Raw genomic sequence first — 17236 nt, forward strand, 5'->3', positions numbered from 1 at the left:
CACAGATGATGAAAAGCTGTGTAAACAGTGTCTTGAAAGAACTTTTGTACAATTGTCCTCATCTGCTGCTTGTAGTGAAGGCAACACTGGAAGTAAACAGCTTGTTGACCCTGAGTTTCTTTTTCCTCTTTCTTTCTCTAAAGCGAGTCCAAATCATTCAGTTTGGGTTGCGGGGTTCACGGTGTATGCCCTTGTGCTGAGGAGTGTGTGTGTGTGTGGTCCCTTCTCTGTCTCTGCATAAGCATCTTTAGTCACACTTAAACGGTAAGCAGGTTATGTGAGAGCCTGCGAAAGGAGGGAGTCAAGTAGCTCTTATTTGGCCCGCTGACTGTTTATCTGTTCGGTACACGAGATGCCTTGCATCTTTCTGTCTCTTGCTCTAGTGGTCCTCATCCTTTTGCTCCATATCTCGTCTCTGCAGCATGAGGACGTTTAGGATCACATAAGAGTGAAGCGAGGCCTCCTGATTAGACACTCGCAGGATTTTTCCATGCGTGGCTATTTGCTAGTCGACGAAAAAAAATTTTTGATTCCCTGTGATGAAAATAAGATGTTGAAATGGGGCCATTAGAATTTTAGGGGGCGGGGAGAGAGAGAGAGAGAGAGAGAGAGAGAGAGAGAGACCTTCACAGCGGTGATCTCAATCTGCTGCACGGACTCCATCGAGTCAGTTTCTACTTCCACCATGTCAAAGACTCCTCTTGTGTACTGCATTGAAATGGAATGAGAAAAGATGCTTTCATTGCCCACAAAGCTAGTTGGCTGTGTTCACGCCCACAACGGCGCAAACCGCCTGTTTGTAAGGGAACGCATCTGCGTCAAAAGTGGATACAGATGTTTTGTGCACAAATGAGTCCATACGTACGGTTAGTAAATGAGGGCCATTGTGAGCACGGTCCTCTATCAGGGGCAACATCAGTGACCTAGCAAACAAAATTTCCACTAGCAGACCCTAAAATTCTGTTGAAAGTTTTCCCAAAAGATAGTATAGCTATGTCTATGTGTCTATGTGTCTATGATTTTATTCCTGTCATGTATAATGTTATTTAGTATCACAGCCAACCACTTTCTGAATAGTCTGGAGCATATTTTTTCCCATCTCGGAATGATGCGAGATGGTTTTTACAAGGCAATACACAAAAATGAATAATTATTGTTGTCGTTTGTAACTGATGTTGGTGTGCGTGGCTCATCTGAACTTCCTGTCGACAACTCGGGTTTGCGACACACGGGATAAACAGTTTAGGATCCCCTTATGAGAGCCATTCAACAATCTTTTGCTGACTGACTGGATAGAGGCGTTGGACGCTCGATTTCAGTCAAATTATCATTATGACTACCCCACTTTTGATGAAAGGATTTTACTTTCTAGTGACAAAAATGACTTTAGAGACCTAATTTGAGAAGCAAATCGAACTTTCAGAATGATCCTCTTATATCAAAGGCATGTCATTGGCAAAAGCTTTCATTTGTGCCCAGAAGCAACGCCTTGAGAACTTGAGGGTACAGGGCTTCCCTGAATAATTCATGAGATGCAGCTCAGCCCAAGGCCCGCTGTTCTTAAATTCATTGGACAACACTGTCTGTTCCACGGAACATGCCAGATTCTGCACCTAATATACGGCCCTATTTTTCAAACACTGCTCATCTCATTATCATCACCATATGTCACTAGCTTTGGCTTCGCTCATTAACGCGCCACTGTGCTCCAATTTAAGGAAATGCAAAAGAGATACATTGAAATGTGCTTTTTCAGGAGCCAACGACACCACGTCTTTGACTAATCCTCCTGAGTCTGTCATTAAACACACAGGACCGAGATGAGAGGAGAAGGAGTATTGAAAAGTCTGTCATGGGAAATGTCTTGGCGACGTGACAACAGAGAGAGTGGCTGTTAAACACCTAATTGTTCTTTCCTGAGCATTTCAAAGCACAATGGCCTCAATCCTTTTGCGATTGGACCCAGATGTCCTCCCGTCCTCATTTTTAAACACCATTGATTACGATTGTACCGCCCCGATTGTTTCTATTATCTTGTCACCATCCAATGCATTGACTGGATTTTCACAGGATGTTGTTAAGCCCGGCAGCAGAATCAACAGTAAGAAAACTTCCTGACATTTGTAAAACATGAAAGCGGTGTAAGGGAAAAAAAAATAAAAAATCACTAATCGAGGTGAAAAATGTTGCGATAGGAACTTTTTCTGTCCTGTGAGACACCAACATCCCTTCAACGTAGCCTCGTAGTTTTTGCATATTCCACAGTTTTCATTTTCACACAGCACACTGCAGTACACTTTTTTTTTTTTTTAATCCGCATCCCCCTCTCAAGCCACAACAGATGGGGGCAACCATTTGTAGCGACATCATCATGTGTCATTTCAACTCATCTCACACTCATGTTAATTGCAAAATGAATCCAACTTGTGGCATGCGTCGTGCTTGAGTGATTGGACAAAACCCACGTGTGAAGGGCAGGCGAGCAATAAACAGGCCAAGACCGGGTAAGTGTGTACTAACGGTCATTTTATATTGAAATGACATCATCGACAGCATCAAATTTAATCAGTAAAGGAATGCGCTCACGTTGATAAATAAGCAGTGTGACAGAAACACCATATTGGCTACGGTTGCCGCTATCGTTCCATATATTCAGACATGCTGGGCTGCACCCGATCTACAAAGGTGACGGCGTTTATTATTCAGAGTCACCAAGAGGGACTAATACAGAGCACAAAAAAAAAGGAAGAACTGCTCCACTAACTCACGTGATGGACAAAAGTTTCTCTTATTCATCATGATGATGGAGCACCACTCAATGAAAGAGAACATCACAATAACATCATCGAGGCCTTTTGTGCGTCTCAACGATCTTCTGTCTCATTCACACAAAGAAGACTTAATTAGCTTTGAAATATTGCCCTACTTTATGTTAAAAAAAAAAAAAGAAGAAAAATGGGTCTCCTTCATTCTTCTTTCCCCTCCCACATTGACAGGATGCTAACACCGCATCGTGCTGTCATTCATTAGTACCTTCGCCTAATGGATCGGTCGGGCTTCCCCATCCGATGTGATGAGTCAGCAGCGGGAGCGCTGCTGCTCCGTCAGCTGAGGATGACATCCTGCTTGAGACAAAGCGACACAGACGAAGAGTGGCAGGTAGGAAGGAAGGCATGGGAAGACGGCCACGATAAAAAGGATGCGAGTCTGCACGGTGGGGGCTGACATCTCTGACAAGACGTCAACGGTTGTGACCCACTTAGCGCTGGCGGACAAGACGTGATGCTTTTTCACTTGACTGGCACTGGTGTTATTAGCACTCGTAGCAAATATGAGAAGATCGTAAACAGCGGCACGTTGCGGGAGTGATTAGCATGTCTGTTGCTCGGAAACTCATAGCCTAGGTCAACAGCCGGCGTGACCTAATCACTGACGGTGGGCAAGCAGATGGCGGCCGTCGTGCACCGGCCATAATCGTTGATGGGGGAAGACTGTGATTCCTGTGGGGGATAAAGGGTAGGAGTGGATGAACCCTGAAATAGACCAGCCTTTCGGGAATCTCCCAAAACTCACTCTGGTGACCACACCTCTCACTCCACTACAAAAAAGATTTTTTCTGTTTATTTTCTATAGCGCTTGTCTTCTTCCGGGTCGCAGGTGAGCTGGACTCTATCCAAGCAGACTTTGGGCGAAAGCCGGGGTACACTCTGGACTGGTTGCCAAATCATATGAATCGATGTATTAAGTTTACATTCATTAAATCGGATTTTCGTGGAATGTAGTCATAATTGTGAAACTCTCCAAAAACGAAGACAAAGCAGTACTTATCGCTATCATTTTGTCCATAGTCATTACAGTGGCTCTCGTCTCTCTTCCACTGGCGCTTGTTGCCGATCCTTCAATGGATGGCACAGAGTGAGCAGCCCAGACCAGAGTTTGCTGTTCCAAGCCTTTTTTGGATTGTTTCATTTCGCAAAGACAAAACGCTTGCCAGTCATCCCATTCACCGGAGACTGCCGTGTTTTTGTTGCCATTTAGATTAGTTTTGTTGGCTTCTGCACGTGTGCGTGCGCGTGTGCGTGTGTGTTTTGTTTGGAGCGAACCTGCGCTACATTGTGCTTACCCACGTGTGTCTTGGCACTTTCAATAATATCACATATTTCGCCTTTTGTCTCATTCCGTCTTGTTGACAGTTTGTTGTACCTGGTCGTGATGTTCCGGTATATCTTGTCATGCTTTTGTTTGACCTTTTTTTTGTCTCATGAATGTTTATCCATGTACCAAACCCATCCCGTTATTAAATCGCGTTTTTTTTTTTTTTTAACTCTCTTTCACATTGAGCAATGCGACCGAGTCCTACCTCTCGCATTGATCTGAACTTAAACAAAAAAAGATTTTTGATTTTTGTAGACTTATTCAAAGCACATATTCTATTCCTGAAAAAAAAAGTCACTATATCCAAGTTGTTATTTTTTTTCTGACATAAACTGAACTGATTTGCTTCATATTTAATCCGGCTGCCTCCGCGGTAACAAAGTAGACAGACTGAAGGCAGAATGCTGATAGTATTTAATTACCTGCAGCCATCCCACTGCACTATTTTATAATCTGCTCCTCTGGCTCTGCTGAAGTGAAGCTTTGTCTAGAAGCTTTAGTTTGCTGCACCTGTTCTTCACGTTGAATGCTTGGCAGGTGTGTGTATGTTGGAACTCAGCTGTGAGGGGCTTTTCCCAGCCTCCAAAGACAAAGATGGGGGCAGAATCCAGAGTCCCCCCCCGCCTCCCACCAACCACACTCACACACAGCCTGCCAAGCAAAAGCAGCAGCAGCAGTGGCAAGTGGATAAGAAAACCATTGTAGTAATTGGTGAATTTAGGCGACAACTGTTGTTTGCCATCCAAACGGCATTATATCAAACAAATGATTCCTAAACTGCAATTAACAGTTTGGAGAACAGCGAAAAGTTAGTTTCATGCATGCAAAGCGACTATAAACTATAACAGTACTCAATAAAACACAAAAAAATGTGATGCTAACAGCTCAGCGCTCTGGTCGTTAGCACGTCTGCTTCACACTTCTGAGCTTGTATCTTTTTTTTTTCTGATGGACTTTGCCTGTTCTCCCTGTGCTTGAGTGGAATTTTAGCACTTTATAAAAACATCCATGTTCGCTTAAACGAAGACGACTTAATGAACGTGAGTGTGAATGTTTCTCCATGTGCCCTTTCGGTTAGCTAGCAGTCGGTTCACTCAGTCAGCTGGGCTAGGCTCTGGCTCACCCACGCACCCCCAATGAGAACAAGCGGTATTGAGTAGTCGGATTTACATTAGTCAGTGGGATGATGACAGTAAACTCCTTTATCTGCGGTTTTAACCAGATTGTACATGAGCCACACCTCCCCAAATTTTCAAGGACATCCACTGTGACTACCTTACTGCTACGTTCTGCCTCACTCATGCCTTCTCACAATATGCTTTTCTCATATCAGCAAATAGCAGGCCCGCATAGGGCTTATCTATATAATTATTTATTTGAGTACAGGTTTATCCTGCGTGGTGTATTCCTTTAATCGTTATCCTCGGTATGTATCTCGCTGCATGATTGCCTTCTTGGCCAGCTGTAAATGGAAGGTCAGTGCGCCTTTACTGCACCATTGAAGCACACAAGAGTTTATTGGCTACCTTTCCCCTGCTTCTCCCAGCTCATGAACGATGTACAATTTGGAGGAATATTATTTCAGGAACCTCGCAGAGGCCCAGAGGGACTCCTCCTCACTAAGAGATACAGATTATCCCCATGGTGAATACCACACTCCATTGCGCGCGCCTGTCTGTTCCGGCCGCAAACACACATCGGTGACGTTCTATTATTAGCGACGTAAACTAAACATGGCATGTATTGATGGCCCTCGATGTAGTAAACGTCTTGGGCAAGACATCCAGACTCCCTTAGCGAGATGAGGCTAAAATGGAGAGCGGAGTGGCAAAAACTAGGTTACTGAAGCAAGGAAGGCTGCCTCACTTGATTTGTGGGCAGGAGAACACAAGCACTGGCAGGAGGTACAGTGGACAGTGTGTGAGTGTGCATCGTCGTGTTCCATTTGGAAATGTCTTTGTGGGAAAGACTTTGACTGCACGTGTAAACATTACAAATAGTGGCACCGTCTACTTTACTCGAGTTGTTTTTGTTTTTAGGAGGGTTTTTTTTACTCCTTTGTGTGGGTTAGCCTATTTGTGCAGGAGCTTAGTGCAGCTTTCTGTGTGAATACCTTTGTACCCGTTACAGAATGCCTTGCCACATGACACGTGCATTCAAATTCTTGCAAGGGAAATGGTCCTTCAGTGCGCCAATGTAAATCCTAAATACGGTACGGTTCGGTATAGCTCGCCAACGTACGACTTGGAGTGGGACAAGCTTGATTTGCTTTTACATTTTGAAAATATTTGAAGGCTTGGAGATCACGCTGTAATGGATTCGTCATCTTGGGACTAATGTTATTATAGTCAATGAAAAGTACAATTGAAAAGCCATTTTGGGGAACAAAATAAAATATCAACAATAATGATTTGAAATAAACAGAAACTACACCTTACTTATATTAAACCAATTAAAGGTATAATTATGGTGAAAATATCTTTTTTTTTTCCAATATTGTCAGTGAGCTTTCGGAGTTCATTTTAAAGGTGTTTATGTTTGTATTGGGGTATATCCGTAGCTACAGAGGAGCCAAAGTCAGTCATTTGAACATTATAGTATTCTCTTTATTTTACTCCACAATACTCAACCACCTTTTTTATTTCCTTGCACTCGACAAATACTCCATATATATCAAAATAAATAAATACATAAAACGAGATTTTATTTTGAAGAAATAAAAATAAAAATTAACCACTTAAAAAATGATTAAAATTAATTAATTTTCTGTCATCAATTAAATAAAAATTAAGTATAATGCAAATTTCACAAAGCTTGGTACCCACCCAAAAAGTTAATGTCCTTTGTAAAAGGTTGCAAAAAAAAAAAAAAAAAAACAGTTTTGGATAAGATGCGATGGTGCCTTTCATGAAGATGTTGATAGATACTGTGGGACAAGTGGTGCTTTTAGATATTTTTCACGGAGGATAAAGAATATATGCCTGTCAGTATTTTATCGCCTGTCTTCATGTGATGCTGCACTGCTGGTATTGAAGAATCCATTGCTTTAAGCGCAACAACACCATCACGTAGATGCCATTTGTTCTTGTAAAGCAAGCAAACTTCATGGCGAAGTTGTGTGATTGTTTTAAATACACAACATGTAATTCTCTCCGTTTTATCTGGAGTTTGAATGTAAACTTCAACTGGGAGCGGAATGGCAGAACTTGAAGCATCTTTTTTTGAAGAATTGTTTATTGTCTGCCAAACTGCTGCTTGGTGTAAAGCAACGTGAGTTCAGTTCAATGCCGCAAAACTAGTATCTAATATTTTTGCCAATGTCAAAGCCAAAAACTGGCTCAGTAAAGGCTTGTATCTGGAAAACTTGGCAAGTAGGTTCTGTAGATTGCAAAATGGAGGTCTCCCTAGAGTTTTGACCGACAAATTACACACGTGCCACTGCAGTTGGGACCCGAATGAACTGTAAAGGTGCAAAATGTGACATATTGAATCCTTTTGACCCGCTTCACAACTTTTGATGTATGAACCACACTTCAAAAATATGTGGGTTACACCGGTTTGTACGGTTAGGATGAGGAACCAAGAAGTCGAATTGCACAAATCAGTTATTTTGGTACCTGTCACAACCAATGGCGTTTGAAATTTGAAATAATTGGCCCATATGTGATGCACTACATACTGTATTTCGGCACCTTTCACAAAGAGAGTGCCACAGAAGAGTGCCAATTATGCGGTCGTGGACCAATACTGAAAAGGATAAGTGGTCGAAAATGGATGCATGACAATTTAAGCCATTTGAAGCACACGAAAAAAAAAAAAATTGCATGCACTAAGAAGCTGAACCAAGGTGTAGTGCTTGGTGGAAACTGCAACAGTCGTGTCATGGCAACAAGGAAAGCGAAACGGACAAAGATGCCCCCGTCTGCTCGATGAATGCTGCAGTGCAGCGAGGCAGACATGCAGGGGATGGCTCCTCTGCAACAAGAAGGGGGTATTGAGGGGGGAGGGGGGGGGGGGATTGGGTCACTCGGAAATCACATTTGGGTTACCCCCCAAACCCTTCCATCCAACCATCCGCCCATTCATTGCCACGAGGCCTGACTGCACTGCCAAAAAAATACATAAAATCCCTCGCAAACTAGCCTCGAGCCTTGAGCGAGAGAAGCACAGGAGGGGATGTTACACTTACGAAGAACCACAAATTGCTCTTGGTAAACGAAATGTGAAATGTACTACTTGCTTCCATCTGAATGTCTCATGATAGGCCTGTTGCTTTTGCCGCTACGAACAACAGTAAACTGCATGGGGAAAAGACGTGTATGTACTGTATGTGGCGTCGATTATTTTTCTTTTCATTGGCTTTCCAATATAATATCGACGCGCTCCTTTTCAGTCCAATTTACCGACAGAAGCTAAGCGATAGCCGGCCGGGGTCACAAGATTTGCAAGTTCTCACAAGGATGTACAGTATATGCATATGGAGTTGACAATAAGATTATGCAAACTTTGTTTACCACGCAAGCAATATATACAGTATAAATAATATATGCTGTGCTTGCGGCGCCCGGGCGCAACCCCCCCTAAGAATTATAGACCCACGCATGTCTTCCCAAATGAACTATACAAAAAAAAAAAAAACTTATGATATTCGTTTTAGTCCACACCTAATAGGGAGTAACTGCTAACAGCCGGCAATAATAACGCCTTGAACACAAGAACGAAACCGTATATAAATGTGTTATCGTACGTCAGTGTAAATAATGCAACTGGCAAATCGCAACATAAAATTACTTGTATCCAGCCATTTTAATTACTTTGTCGCCCATTTGAAACAATGTTACAAGTTGCTTCATATTGAAGGGGATGTCAACCCCCCCCAAAAATGTCTTGACAGTATGTTCTATGCTGCCCTACTAGTTTAAACAGAGATTAATATTTTGTTTGTGTATTATGTGCTAAGTATTAAAATCCATCTATTTTGTCCACCTCAGTGGGCGGCCATTTTGCCATGGAAATTACATCACAATTGCCAGGGCTCAGGCAATGACCAATCACGGCTCATCTTTGGAAAACAGGTGAGCCGTGACTGAAAATTACTTGAACACTGAGCAACTGTGATGTCATTTTCAATCAAGAGAAAGTGGCAAAATGGCCGTCCCCTGAGATGACTAAAAACGGGTGGATTTTGCTGCTTGACTCATATTCCACAAACACAATATGAATCAGAATGTCGTGTTTAGACTCATGGAGGCACATCAAACTTTCCCTTTAACAACTGTCAGTTGGCTAAATAAAACTCTTCAAGCATGTATGACATAGGTCTCCAATATCAATGAGGGAGGAAGCCGGACTACCACACAAGTACAGAGAACAAACAAATTCCACACAGGAAGGCGACAGAGCCGAGATTCAAACCCAAAAGCTCAGAACTCTGAAGCAGACGTGCTAACCGGTAAGCACAATTCAACTTTGTTGCCCGTTCGGCTCATTGAAAACGAAATTGTCCATGGGTGTTAATGGTATGTTCTTCACAGTATCTGCGACTGACGACTACTTGAAAATATATAATTAATTCAATTACGATGCCACGAGCCGAAATTCCAAATCACCATTTATGCATGAAAACTTCCAGATTTTGTTTTTATATTGGGCAAAACGATCAAATAGTAGTTGTGCTTTTTTTTTTTCCTCAAGTGAAGAAGATAACCGCGTTGTTTTTTATTTTCGAAACGCAGCCTGAACTGGCATGAAAAAGATTCGGATTTAGGAACCAGTCGATAGATATTGTGGGTCAGAGGGAGGCAGTCATACATAAATCAAATCTCTCGGCGCTGCTGTGCGCACTGAATTATGGATCATTTATACCTTTAAACTGTTGATCTTAGGACAGAGCGGAGCCAGTGGAACGATTTACATGACATGAAAAGAGGACGGATGACAAAGACGGCAACATATATTGGAATTGAGATGTAACCTCTGCTTGTTTTGGTGCGCCGATGATTCAAATCAATCCAAACGCGCAGCCCAACTAGCAGGCTGGCATAGCCGAATAAAATCCAATTTTGTTGCTGGTTAGCGCATGAGAGGAGACAGGCAGAGGCTTTTTTATCTTTGAGCATGATAACTCTTCCATTGTCATGGTTTTGCTCTGTCTGTCGTTTTGCTTTCACCACCGGCTGGAGCGGTTGGGCGTGCCTCTTCGGCGGTGGTCCTGTTGTGTTCACATTTGGTTTTCCTGGCTCTTTGTCAGCAGTGATTTTTTTTTTCGACAAATCAATATTTCTGTTTTGTAATTTGTCTGCGTTTGTGGGACCCGCACACCATCCGGTTCGTTTCCAAATCTTGTCAACCCTTGGATGCGAACTGCTCAGATTCAGCTCCTACTACTGCCGTTTGTGAACATTAAGTCCAATTTTCCAAGCATATTAATATTTATTATCGAACGATTCCCGCCGGAGCACACCTGCTCATTTACATGTTCCCATGCGTGCGCTACGGGGCTGCAAGTGGACAAAACCATTGCAGGGTGGCATCCAGATCTACTGATTATGATGAAACAGCTGTGACCATGTTTGGAGAGGATGCTGTGCAAACTGGCAGGAGAATGTCAAACTCTCCACATCTGAAATTGAAGTGAATTACTTGACATGTTTCCCCGGTCATTAATTTTGGTGAAGACAGCACGGTGGGATGGAGGTCGAGCATGTTTGCCAAACAGTTTTTCAAAGTTTGAATCACTGCTCTGGCCTTCCTGCGGGGGGCATTTTGCATATTCTCCCCGTGCTTGTGTATTCCTCCCACAGTCCATAAACATGCATTGGGTTGGTTGCAAAGTTATAGTTAATGAAACGGCTAACATGAAACTTTTTATTCACCTTACTGACCTTGTTTCAGAAACGGATGCATAGACTAAAACGAACGTGAAAGCTTTGACACTCTATCAAAGCTACAAGTCTAAAAGCAAGTCGGAGTCCAATCCAGTTCGATCCGATGTGCTTCCTAATTTCATTTACAGGTCCAAGCATCGATTTCTTTTTTTTTTCCTCCATTCTTTATATTCAGTTTGCTTTATCTTGAGCTGTCTGCTGTTTAAAAAAAAAAAATCACCTGTTCAGCTGCCTTCTGCCAAGCCCGATAGCATAATAATGCAGTCGTGAGTAGGGGGGAACGTAAAGGTGGCGGAGAAGGATCAGATTATCCCTTCATTCATTCTCCAAGATTCCTGAGGGACTGTGATTCAATCGTATCCTGCTGCTGAAGTTGACAGAGACATCCAAAGGTGCGTCTCCCTTGTGATGCCTTTCATGCTTCTCTAGAATTCTTGTTTCTGCGCTTAGTGCCGCGCTCCCCTTTTTATTGCCTTATATTTTTCGATGCAACCATTGCAAGGTTAACACTGTAGGCATCAGTATGCATGCAGAACTGCGATGATCTGGCTCGGTTAGCAAGGACATGTCCGCATCCCAATACGGAGGGCTTCAATCGGACGCAATTTGTATCATACTGGGAGCGCGTTTCGAATTGACAGGATCACAACTATGTGGGAGGGGCAAAGTATTATACTGTATGATGCAACTCTGTTCTACTTTGCTGCAATGTTATACGATGCATTTGGTCTTGAATCACATTAGATGTGCAGGTGCGCATCATGTTGTGACCGGACTAGAGAATTTTCTTTCTCTTTGAGTCCTTCAGGTGGTTTTTGACAAACTCCAGGCGAGTTGCCATTTTCCTTTTTACTAAGGAGTGGCTTCTGTCCGGCCACTTTACCATACAGGCCTGATTGGTGGAGCGCCACAAAGATTGTTGTCCTTCTGGAAGGCTCTCCTCTCTCTGCTAAGGAGCGCTGAAGCTCTGACAGAGTGACCATCGGGTCCCTGACTGAGGCCCTTCGACCCTGATTGCTCAATTCAGATGGGCGGGCAGTTCGAGGAAGAGTCAGGCTGATTCGAAACTCCTTCCATTTACGGATGACGGGAGCCGCCATGCTCATTGGAAGCTTGAAAGTAGCAGAAAATGGTTGTTTCTTGCTGAAGCACTGTATATACTGCACACTCTATAAATGGTGGTTCAGAGTCTCAATATCAGCGACATTTGTTCCTTAGGCTCTTCGTCGTGATACTGAAGTGGATTGTGGCTGTGAGGTGATACCAGGTGGACAAAATAAAGTACAAAATGTCACAGTCCTTAAAAACAAGGCTCCCAAAACAGTCTATTAAATATCCTGGTCTAAATTCCTTCTTCAGAATTTTGGCTTTTTGTTGTGTTCACAGCTTGGAAAGTATAGAGCTTCTTCACTGTATTGTAAGCTTGTTGCATTTATTCAGATAACCCGTTTATTTGAGTGCAAATGGGGGGTGGGGCGGGTGGAGAGGAGATTTTTCATCTCGAAACAATAACACAAGGTAGAAAGCACAACTGATTTTGACGCTTGGGAGAAATAAATCCTGAGGAGGAGAAAAAAAAAAATGCAGTTGGGCGAGAGCTGAAGCAAGATGAGAGCTGCAATCAGAACAATAAAAAGCAAAACTGCGCCATTTCGGTGAAGTGTTCCAGGCTGCTAATCTGCAGACGGGAGGAAGATCTGTCAGAACGAAAAGCCCAGCATCATGACGCATTTCCACCAGCCACATGTCCCCCTAGCCGCGGGCCAGCACCCAGCAGGGCTGGAGGTGGTGGTTGCGCTGTCCATATGTATGCAAGAGAGCAGCAGGGTGAGCTCGCGAGGGGCGCCAGCGTGGCCCTTCCTCCTCCGGGGCTGAGCCAGGCCATACTGACGCCTGTGGGCAAGAAAGGAGGTGGGTGGCGCCTGCTCTCCAAAGACTGGGGTGCAATGAACGTGACATGCTGATTGGGGGGAAGGTTCACAAATGCGCCCTCAGCATGAGCTTTCCTAGCCTGTGAGTTTTAAAACGCTGGTGGCAACGAGCAGATCCGGGCATATCTGCTGCTTGCCCCCAGGCTGCGGGCATCTTAATTGGAGTGCGTCACATTGGGGGTTGCGCCATCGGTTTAATAGGGCCATATTATGGAAAATGGACTTTTTAATTGTTTACATCCAAATAGTTGGGACTCCGGTGTGTCTGTACACCCATAAAGTGAGAAATTACACAACCAATTAAATGTGAGCAGCCTATTTTCTTTGAACTGCTCTGAACTGTGATATCACAGATGGGCTATTTATTTATTTATGTATTTATTTATTTATTTTCCATCCATCGTACCACCATGACGAGGTTAGTCCAGACTTATTGTTTGATGCAGATGAAAATTTATGTTTTGCATTGGGCTGATTCATCCACAAAAAAAAAAAAAAACGTCAAAATGCACACGTTTGCCCTCACTCACTCATCACATGAGTTGAATTCTTTTTGTCATTCTCGAACAGCGCTGCAACATACCCGGTTGTCGCAGTGATAACGTGTCATAATACAGCAGATACAAGACAGAGCATTGGAACCATTAGAATAACAGAGCTGTAATAGACGCAGATTACACAGGATTTACCACGGCACAACACAGCCATATGCTAGGGAGCCCGTGTGGACTAACAATGCGAGAGGAGCTTCGCCTACACGGCATGCTCGACAGTCAGCACTATGATTGTTCACAGGAACGTTTTCGTTTGAATAATAAAGATGCCCCACATTCAACTGGGCAAACGCATCCTCTCGTCACAAATAAAAAAAAAAAAACTCCACTCCAAGCTGCGTCTTCAGCCACGATGTTTTGGTTAATAATTGGGTTTGCGCTTGACTTACTGTGACAGAAAAGTGTCAAAATATTTGCGACTCTCATTATATCAGCATTAAAAAGAGTCGGTGTAGCAGTTAATTACTAACCAGTGGTGATAACCACCTGTTTCAACATACAGATGGGAATTCCTTTCAGATGACTCCGTGACGGATCGGCAGCGCGGCATACAATAGATAGTCCTATGGTGCTACAATTTATGTAAATAAGGGGAACAGATAAGGAGAGATGGATGCAATTTAGCTCTATGCACTCGAGATTTGACTGGAGTGCACCACGGGTCACGTGCCTGGCATTTGCACGCGCCAGCGTTCGCTCAAGAAGTATTAAGCACATTAGTGTACATACTTGGACACATCAACACACTCCCGTACATAATTACCTGTCAAATGCTGCGCAAGATGTGACTTTCTCACAGTAAATAACATCATTAATATTCATACTGAAAGAATGGGGGTGGTGGAAGCCACGAGCGACTGGTGGCTTTCCTTTTTTTTTTTCACGACACGAGGTCAGCGGCGTATCTGAAGCTCACTTGGAACTTCGATTTAGTCCCCCATCGTTCTCATTCATCATGAAGTAAGTGGCTTTGTAACATCGACTGACAGACAAACTAACTCAACTCGTTTCTGTGAATGGTTCCTTTTGCGGACGTGACGCTACGGTCACGTGATTGGAAATCCGGGCCGATGACGTGTTTTCAGCGTATCCGTTATCGGGTGGAACAGATATTTTAAAAAAACAAACATTTAAAGGTCATTGTGGTGTCTTGAATGACGAAGCAGACACATGCGTTTTCTATTGCTTATATTCGACCGTGAGTTCAACATCAGCAACGTGCGGAAGAGCCTTAAAACATTAACATATCACGCATGCGCAGTCGATGGCGATGCCCGGTACGGGAAGGCAATGCATCCAAAAAACATACAAACAACTATAGTGGTCAATACACCACAGTCATGAAGCTACAAAACATTACAAACGTGCACATATCTCACCAAATAGAACATCCGTAGCTTCGTGTTATAGTACACAATGTCGCGGGGGGGGGGGGGTTGTTTGTTTTTTGTCGCGTTACAGTTAGTGTGACACGAACAAACCCACAGACGCGTCTCCTCCGCTTCGCGCAGCTCTCCCGCGGGCGTTACAGAGCGGTGGGTGTCTTCAGAGGTTGCTTGGAGCGTGAGCAAAGACGCAAGTTGCTCCTAAATCAGTTTGCCTTGCCTGAGACAAAGAAACCTTCCGGGCATCGTCAAAGAGTTGCGAGAACTGACGGTGCGACGGATCGGTTTGCGATTGTGAAACATGTCCAAACGACATGACTTCAAATCGAAGTTTAACGAGTGTAAATTATTCGCTGGCTTGAGCTTGTTCCCCAGTGGTTGCATTTAACGTGGTCATGAATCAGTTGTGTCATTTGGAGATGAGCGAAGTCATACACCGACGCAACAATTGCGCAGCTGCACGAGCTCTTCATTTAAACCTGCACAAGTTTACAAACAACGATGTAAATTAGATAAATCAATTGTATCAAACAAGAGGAATTCCCCTTTCTATGGTGATGCTTATAATTTGGTTGAATGACCCAAAGGTCATTCAACCAAATTGGTGCCATTTGCGTCCCACAGTCAATTACATAAAAATACATTTTACATACAAGTGTTCTGCACGTTGCTATGTATTGTGTTTAAAGTTAACATCGGTATCGTCAAACAATTAAAACCAAAGACTTGGACTCTGCGCCAAACAAACTTTGTCTAGGTCGATAACATGTCAATTTAATTTTTATCTGTATGGTAACATTGCATTCAGGGGGTTCATGTTTGACCTGGCGTTCACTCAAATCAACCGAACTAGACCTTAGGGGCGAGATGACTGCAAGCCTCGGTCTTCACGTAAAAAGCACTTAAAATCCACTCCTCTACCAGACTCCTTATTTCTCATCATTTGCTCAAACTACAATTCCTCCTCATTTCACAACTTCCCATCACAGTCTCACTGCGTTGGCAGCTTCCTGTCCACGCTCCCTCTGTGCCTAAATTGAGTGGATTTTTGTCAAGTTGATGGTGGCTGTGCGGCACCTTGGTCCTCATAAACAGGCATCTAATGGGGTCTTGGGGATGCTGAGGGGCCTCACATTAAGATAATTAGGCAGGGAGAGGGTGCGGGAAAGAGGCCCTGGAGAAAAAGACGAGACACTGCTGAACAGTGTGACATACTGCCTTGTTACGTTATGTCTTGCTTTTGCCTGGTAGTCTTCTTAAAGGGTAGTTTATCTTATAACTTTGTCTATTTTTTTTGTCAAGTAGTCGCGCACACAATAAAATCACTTGGATCAAGGTCCAATCAGACTATACATCAAGTCGATGTACTGTATCGTCTGATTGAGTAAATTCAACACCCCACTTTTTTTGCATTGGAATAGTTGAGTCTCTGTCATAAATCGTTTTATCTATTTGTTGAAGTCAGTCCTGCACCCCACTGTGATGTAACAGTGGGGCTAATTTGCATATTAACTACCCCAACACCAGGTTTCTTGACCAACTCCCCTGTCTGAAACACTATCATTGCAGGACTCTTGTTATCACGTCAAAGCCAAAGAGTAAGCAGAGCTGCGTTATTGATTTTTTTTTCCTTTGATGCGAAGTTCAAGTTTCTTGAAACTGCCACGTACTTAATTGCTCGATGAAAATGTCAACATGGTGGGATCTATTTGGGTTTGGTGATGCGTCCATGTGCCACATAGGCGCAGTGTAGTGTATAAAATTCCAGATGTTTGGGGTGTTTTGATGGAAGCATATCAGACACACTGTATGTCAAGACACCTGGGAACTGTTCTGAATTGTTTAAAAAAAAAAAAAATGGAATAAAAAAATTTTGACTGAACCCTTTCAGGGACAGCTTATCATGTTATCATGTTACGGGGTGCATGAAAAGATTACGACTGTACTTTGTTTGCTTATAGTTTTTCCATGCTATTTTTTTGAAGCTGAGCTTCAAGCAGACAGCGCGACAGTGCAGGCACATCACAGATAGCTTGGTCCTGCGGAGTCATGTTCCCTTTCACAGTCTCTCTTCGCCTCTGTATTTTCAGCCTGCCCTGTGAGTCGGATCTGTAACTGAGGCGCTCGCTTCCGCTCTGACACTCTGCAATCTGATGCAAAGCAGTGAAGGCTCCAGTGACAGCAGGGACACAAAGGTCAGCCTCCTTTTTTTCCTTTTTTTTTTTTAATAGGGAACACCAAGCTTCTTTTTGACAGGTCCGCTTGGTGCATGAAAAGAAAAAGGTAGCACACGCCATAAAAGTGTTCAGACGCAAGGCGCAGAT

The 17236-nt window shown here is 43.4% G+C and overlaps 2 protein-coding genes across 2 annotated transcripts in view; one reads left to right on the forward strand and one right to left on the reverse strand.

The window, feature by feature from the left end:
• The window catches only part of cpped1 (calcineurin-like phosphoesterase domain containing 1), a 110215-nt gene that overhangs the window by 63863 nt on the left and 29116 nt on the right, over window positions 1-17236 (forward strand). Inside the window, exon 2 of the mRNA XM_019863590.1 lies at window positions 17003-17107. The gene's annotated coding sequence lies outside the window, so the exon portion shown is untranslated. The remainder of the gene's footprint in view (window positions 1-17002; window positions 17108-17236) is intronic.
• shisa9a (shisa family member 9a) overlaps window positions 1-17236 on the reverse strand; it is a 36904-nt gene that overhangs the window by 14708 nt on the left and 4960 nt on the right. The gene's annotated exons all lie outside the window — the stretch shown is intronic.

The sequence above is a fragment of the Hippocampus comes genome, unplaced genomic scaffold (assembly GCF_001891065.2).
Source record: "Hippocampus comes isolate QL1 unplaced genomic scaffold, H_comes_QL1_v1.1 scaffold91, whole genome shotgun sequence".
Classification (NCBI taxonomy): Eukaryota; Metazoa; Chordata; class Actinopteri; order Syngnathiformes; family Syngnathidae; genus Hippocampus; species Hippocampus comes.